The sequence below is a fragment of the Cebus imitator genome, unplaced genomic scaffold, assembly GCF_001604975.1.
Source record: "Cebus imitator isolate Cc_AM_T3 unplaced genomic scaffold, Cebus_imitator-1.0 Scaffold657, whole genome shotgun sequence".
NCBI classification, from domain to species: Eukaryota; Metazoa; Chordata; class Mammalia; order Primates; family Cebidae; genus Cebus; species Cebus imitator.
The window spans coordinates 69,253-76,967 of NW_016107972.1; the positions used below are offsets into that span (position 1 = coordinate 69,253).

The following is a 7,715-nucleotide window of genomic DNA, read 5'->3' on the forward strand; positions in this document are numbered from 1 at the left end:
AAAAAAAAAAAAAAAAAAAAGAAGATAGATCATAGCAAGTATCTTTTTAGACCACAACATGGTATAAAATCCACAATAAGAAAAGTTTCAGAAATCTTACACATATGTGGAAGGTAAACAAGATGATCCTGAATGACCAATCGGTCAATGAAGAAATTAAAGTGGAATTTTTTTTGTTTTTTGAGGCAGAGTCTCCCTCTGATGTTCAGGCTGGAGTGCAGTGGTGTGATCTTGGCTCACAGCAACCTCCACCTCCTGGGTTCAAGTGATTCTTCTGCCTCAGCCTCCCAAGTAACTGGGACTACAGATGTGTGCCACCAAGCCCACCTAATTTTTTGTATTTTTAGTACAGGCAGGGTTTCACTGTGTTAGCCAGGATGGTCTCAAGCTCCTGACCTTGTAATCTGTCCACTTTGGCCTCCCAAAGTGCTAGAATTACAGACGTGAGCCACTGTGCCCTTCCTTCCTTTTTTCCTTCCTTCCCCCCTCCTTTCCTTTATTTCTTTCTCTTTCTTTCTTTTTCTTTTTTTATTTTTTCTTTCTTCCTCTTTCTCTCTGTCTCTCAAACCATTCCTTAAAATTGAAAAGAAAGGAATACTTCTAAACTCATTTTTAGATGCCAGCATTTCCTTGATTCCAAACTATATAAAGACAAAACAACAGCAACAACAAAACTACAAATTTTTATAGTTTTATATTTGACATTTAGATTTAGGCTCTATTTTGAGCTAATTTATGTGTGAGGTGAGAAGTTTAGTTCAATATGTTTATACATATATATTATATTTGCATATGTGTTGGGAAAAACCACAAAGGAGAAAGGACTTGGAGTGCCTACATAAATTGGTTATGAGTAACACATAAGGAACAACAAACTGCAGAAGGCCACAGGGGGCTTCTGAGGAGGAAGGCTTCTCCATGCCTCATGTTCTGATGCAGGGTGACCTGGACTCTGTTAACATAAACAATGTGCTCAAGGACGTAAAACCCCTTCATAGCACTATTATGTAGCCAGACGTGTAGGCTCCTTGAAAGGCCTCTGCTCCATCAGCTGTACATAGGTAATAAGCTAAAGATAACCACATGTTCTTGTTTTGTGAAACTCCCAAACTGCCACTATTATCAATCCTTAGGATGACACACCAGTTCCTGCTCACTGATTCAGTTCTGGCTCACTGATTCATCCACCATCACTCCACCCCTACCCTATAGATGATAGTAATTGTAATCAATAAATAGTGTGGGTGATCAGAGCTCGGGACCTTCACTGTTTCCTCCAGAGTGATAAAATGATAGCCCCCTGGTCCCACTGTCTCTCTTAATTTGTCTTTTTCTCATTCTTTTGTCTGCACTGAACTTGGGGTACCCATGGGTGATGTAGGGCTTGCTCCCTACATTCTAATGCCCAACATGGGGCTCATGGATTCCCTACGTTCTGGCACCCAATCCCTACACATATGGATTTCCAATTGTTCAAACACCATATGTTGAAAAAAAAGACTGCTGTCTCTTCTCTAAATTTCCCTTTTACCTTTATCAAAAATCAATTGGCCATATTCACCTGCATTTCTCCTTGACTATCTACTCTGTTACATGAATCTGTGTGTCTCTTTATAAATATTACAATGGAGTGCAACGGTATGATCTTGGCTCACTGCAACCTCCGTTCCCCAGGTTCAAGCAATTCTTGTGTCTCAGCCTCCCGAGTTGCTGGGACTACAGGTGTCCGCTACCATACCCGGATAGTTTTTGTACTGTTAGTAGAGATGGGGTTTTGCCATGTTTGCCAGGCTGGTCTCAAACTCCTGGCCTCAAATGATCCTTTCATCTTGGTCTCTCAAAGTGCTGGGATTACAGGCATGAGTCACCACACCTGGCCAACACAATTTCTTGATTACAGTAGTTATATAGTAAGCCTTAAAAATTTTAGGCTGAGTGCTGTGGTTCATGCCTGTAATCCCAACAGTTTGGGAGGCCATGGAGGGAGGATCAATTGAGGCCATGAGTTCAAGACCAGCCTGAGCAAAATAGTGAGACCCTGTGTCTACGATAAAAAAATTTTTTAAATTTTTCCAAAGGTTATTGGGGTACAGGTGGTGTTTGGTTACATAAGTTCTATAGTAACGATTTGTGAGATTTTGGTGCACCCATCACCTGAGTAGTATACACTGCACCCTATTTGTAGTCTTTTATCCCTTATCCCCACTTGCAACCTTCTCCCCAGGTCCCCTCTACAAAATTAAAAAGAAAAATTAGCTAGGCATGGTGGTGCACGCCTATAGTTCCAGTTACTTGGAAAGCTGCAGCAGAAGGATCACTTGAACACACAAGTTAGAAGTTGCAGCGAGCTATGATCACACCACTGCACTTCAGCCTGGGCAACAGAAGGAGACCTTGAGTTTTATTTTAACTTCAATAAGAATATTTAAGCCAGGTATGGTGGCTCACACCTGTAATCCCAGAACTTCAGGAGGCCAATGTAGACAGATCACTTGAGGTCAGGAGTTCAAGACCAACTTGGTCAACATGGTGAAACCTCATCTCTATTAAATATACAAAATTTAGCAGCCAGGCGTGGTGGCACATGCCTATAATCCCAGCTACTTGGGAGGCTGAGGCAGGAGAATCGCTTGAACCCAGGAGGCAGAGGTTGCAGTAAGCTGAGATTGCACCATTACATTCTAGCCTCGGTGACAGAGTGAGACCCTGTTTATAAATAAATAAATACAAATATTTAGAGACTTTGATTTGTTTCAAAATTGTTTTGGCTCTTTTAGTTCCCTTGCTTTTCCATAAAATTTTAGAATCAGCTTGCCTATATTTACAAAAGTACTGCTGAGATTTTTTTGAGGTGGGGTCTTGCTATGTTGCCCAGGCTGGCCTTGAACCTCTGGGCTCCAGTGATTCCTCCTACCTTAGCTTCCTCAGTAGTTGGAACTACAGGTGCAACACGTGCAATTACCACCTTTGCTGAGATTTTGATTGTGTGAAATCTATAGATCAATTTGGGAAGAATCTGTGTCTTTTCTACATTAAGTCTTTTAATCATGAATACCTATAGTAAAAGGCTGAATGCTTTCCCCCTAATGTCAACAAGCCAAGATTGTCTACTTTGACTACTTCAATTCAACATTGTACTGCAAATCCTAGCCCAGATAAAAAGCATACATGTTTGAAAGAAATAAATACAACTTTTCTCTTTCTTTTTTTTTCTTTTTGAGATGGAGTCTCGCTCTGTTGCTCAGGCTGGAGTGCAGTGGTATGGTCTTGACTCACCGCAACCATTTATTTAAATCTTCTTTTTTTAATATTGGAATAACATATTTTATTAAAGATAATTTTATTTAATATTTTCTTTTTTAAAAATTTATTTATTTAAGTGCATACTATATCTGGCATTTCTCCCCATGTTATCTCTCCCCACCCTCCCCCTCCTTCGCCTCCCCCCGCTGTCTCTCCCCTACCCCTCCCAACTGCCCCCAGTGTGTGATGCTCCTCTCCCTGAGTCCATGTTTTTAATTTCTTTCATTATTGTTTTCAGCATACAACACAGAACATGTTTTATTAGATTTATATCTAAGTATTTCCTATTTTGAGACATTGTAAATCCTATTTAAAAATTTCTATTTTTGGCGAGGCACAGTGCCTCACACCTGTAATCCCAGCACTTTGGGTGGCCAGGGCAGGTGGATCACCTGATGTCAGGAGTTCCAGACCAGCATGGCCAATGTGGTGAAACCGCATCTCTTCTAAAAATACAAAAACTAGCTGGGCATGGTGGCAGGTGCCTGTTATCCCAGCTACTTGGGAGGCTGAGGCAGGAGAATTGCTTGAACCCAGGAGGCGGAGGTTGCAGTGAGCTGAGATTGGGCCACTGCACTCCAGCTGGGTGACAAGAGAGATACTCCATCTCAAAAATTTTTTTTAAAAAAGGAAATTCTAATTGTTCATTGCTAGTATATAAAAATACAATTGGTTTTTGTGTGTTGACCTTGCAACCTTACTAAAGACATTTATTAGTTGTAGGAGTTTTTTTTAATAGATTCCTTGGGATTATGTGTATATAAAATCATGTTATGTGGGAGTCTCTCGGAGCTTATTCTGGCTTGGGAGGCTGCTTGGTTTGAAAACAAAAAACAAAAAAAGGAAAGAAAAGTTGTGGCCAGGTGTGGTGGCTCACGCCTGTAATCCCAGCACTTTGGGAGGCCCAGGTGGGTGGGTCACAAGATCAGGAATTCAAGACCAGCCTGGCCAACATGGTGAAACCCCATCTCTACTAAAAATGCAAAAAATTAGTCGAGCGTGGTGACAGGTGCCTGTAATCACAGCTACTTGGGAGGCTGAGGCAGGAGAATCGCTTGAACCTGGGAGGTGGAGGTTGCAGTGAGCCGAGACTGTACTCCAGCCTGGGAAACAGAGCGAGACTCTATCTCAAAAAAAAAAGAAAAAGAAAAGTTATATTTTTTTCTTTCCAATCTGTATACCTTTTTTATCTTGGCTAGGACTTGCAGTACAATGTTAAAGTGGTGAGCGTAGACAATCCTGGCGTATTGACATTAGGGGAAAAGCATTCAGGCTTTTGCCACTAGGAATCATGTTAGCTACAGGTTTTTGCAGATGCCCATTATCAGGCTGAGGAGGTTCTTCTCAATTCTACTATTCTGAGAGTTATTTTTCTTTTTTAAAATTATGAATGGACATTGAATTTTGTCAAATACCTTTTTTTTGGGTATATAAACTATTTATTAATAGATAAGACCTACAGACTTATTTCTTTGTGGACACACCCATGGTGCGGACATGGTGGCCAGTGGTCTTGGTGTGCTGGCCTTGGACATGAAGGCCCCAAAAGTGGCACAGCCCTCCATGGGCCTGAATCTTCTTCTGTCTCTCCAGGTCTTCACGGAACTTGTTGTCCAAACCCTTGGCTAGGACCTGGCTGTATTTCCCATCCTTTGCATCCTTCTATCTGTCCAAGAACCAGTCTGGGATCTTGTACTGGCATGGATTCTGCATAATGGTGATTACACGTTCTACCTCATCCTCAGTGAGTTCTCCCACCTTCTTGTTGAGGTCAGTGTCTGCTTTCCTCAACACCACATGAGAGTATCTTCGGCCCACACCCTTAATGGCAGTGATGGCAAAGGCTATTTTCTGCCGCCCATCGATGTTGGTGTTGAGTACTCACAAAATATGCTGGAGCTTTTCAGGGATCACTAGAGACATGGCGGCAGGACAAGCGGTGGTGTGTAGGCCTCCTGTGGAAGAGACTGTCAAATACCTTTCTGCATCAACTGTGGAAATGGATATGATCATGTGGTTTGTCTTTAGATTATTAATATGTGATTATGCTGATTGATTTTCAAACACTGAACCAGGTCAGGCACGGTGACTCACACCTATAATCCTGAGGCCAGTGTGGGAGGATGCAGTGAGCTAGCTATGATCGCACCACTTCACTCCAGTCTGGGTGACAGAGTGAGATCCTCTCTCTTTAAAAAAATAAAAAATTAAAAAACATATGTACGTGTGTATGTGTGTGTATATATATATATACACACACATACACACGTACATATGTTTTTTAATATATATATATATACACACATACACACATACCCACACATTTATATATAAATATATTATAAAAATATAATATATTATTTAATATAATTATTATATAAATTATATAAAATTATATAAAACCAGACTTCCTGGAGGAAACCCCACTTGGTCCAAGTGGGGTTTGGTAACACTTGGTGTGTTATTCTCTTTATATATTCTCTTTAATAATATTTTAAAGATTTACTAATATTATATTATTAGTAAATCTTATATTTTTGTTGAGGATTTTTGTGTCTATATTGATGACAGACATTGACTGTAGTTTCTTATCTTTGCCTTGCTTCAGAATCAGGATAATTCTGGCTATATAAAATGAGATGAGAACAGTTTCCTTTTCTTCTATCTTCTGGAGGCTACTGTGAAGATTTAGTGTCATTTTTTTTCTTTAAATGTTTGGTAAGATTTACCAGTGAAATTATCTGGGCCTGGAAATCTCTATCTTAGAAAATTTTACACTATGAATTCAATTTATTTAATTTGTATAGGACAGGTTATTTAGTTTATCTTGAATGGGTTTTGCTAGTTTTTGTTTTCTGAGCTCCTGGTCCATTTCACCTAAATTATTGAATTTTTAAATTGTGAATATATATTTTATTTAGTCATTTTGTTTACAACTGAAACTCTGGGAATTCAAAATTAATATCCTTGACTGTGAGCTTCTTATAGACACCAGAAAAAGTTTCAACCTTGTGTTCCACATTATCCTGCTGTGCTTTGTCCAGATGAACCTTTATGAGCTGCCTGCCATCCAGTTTCATGTGGATTCTCTTGCCCACAGTTTTGCTTGGGAAAACCAAGTCCTCAAGGATTGCATTGTGCACAGCTGTCAAGAGTATGGCTCCTGTGACACTTTTGCTTATTTTTTTTTTTTTTTGAGACGGAGTTTCGCTCTTGTTACCCAGGCTGGAGTGCAATGGCGCGATCTCGGCTCACCGCAACCTCCGCCTCCTGGGTTCAGGCAATTCTCCTGCCTCAGCCTCCTGAGTAGCTGGGATTACAGGCACGTGCCACCATGTCCAGCTAATTTTTTGTATTTTTAGTAGAAACGGGGTTTCACCATGTTGACCAGGATGGTCTCGATCTCTTGACCTCGTGATCCACCCGCCTCGGCCTCCCAAAGTGCTGGGATTACAGGCTTGAGCCACCGCGCCCGGCCACTTTTGCTTATTTTTTGTGCTGCTTTTTCAAGTTGCCTTAGGCAGAATTCTCCTCTGAGTGATAAAGACAACATGCTTTCCACTGAACATTTTCTCCAATTCCCATACTAGCCAGACTTGGATTTTTCTGGAAATATTTCAGTTGAGGTACAGGAACAAAGATTACGATAGCTTTCCGACCACCACCAACTTTAATTTCCTTGTCTGTTGTAATATTCGGCTCCCTGAGCTGGGCCTTGAGGTCTGAGTTCATCTCCAGCTCCAGAAGAGCCTGGGAGATGCCAGACTCGAACTCGTCTGGCTTCTGGCCATTGGGCTTCACAGTCTTGGCGCTTGAACTGACCATGGGTTTCTCCTTGCTGAGCTCCAGCTTAGGAAGGGCAATTATTGAATTTTTGTGTGTAGAGTTGTTTTTGGTATTTTTGTCCTTTTAATGTTTGTATGCCCTGTAGCAATATCTCCTCTTACATTCCTGATATTAATAAGTTGTGGCCACTCTAATTTTTCTTCATCAGTCTTGCTAGAGATTTGATCTTATTAATCTTTACAAAGAATCAAGTTTTGGTTTTATCAATTTTCCCTATTTCAATTTCATTGATTTCTGCTCTTTGTTTCCTTCCTTATGCTTGCTTTGGGTTTATTTTCCTTTTCTTTTTCTAATTTCTTAAGATGTAAGCTTAGATTATTCATTTGAGATCATTCTTCTTTTCTAATATGACTTAATGCTGTAAATTTCCCTTTAAATATAGTTGACTCTTGGCCAACTACCCTGCACAGTCGAAAATCCATGTGTAACTTTTGAATCCCACAAAAACTTTTTTTTTTTTTTTTTGAGACAGAGTTCGCTCTTGTTACCCAGGCTGGAGTGCAATGGCGCGATCTCGGCTCACCGCAACCTCCGCCTCCTGGGTTCAGGCAATTCTCCTGCCTCAG

The 7,715-nt window shown here is 40.5% G+C and overlaps 2 pseudogenes; both read right to left on the reverse strand.

Annotated features, from left to right (window-relative positions):
- Positions 1–4,767: 4,767 nt before the first annotated feature.
- Positions 4,768–5,226, reverse strand: LOC108295740 (annotated as a pseudogene).
- Positions 5,227–6,233: 1,007 nt separating this feature from the next.
- LOC108295741 lies at positions 6,234–7,128 on the reverse strand (annotated as a pseudogene).
- Between the last annotated feature and the right edge of the window lie 587 nt (positions 7,129–7,715).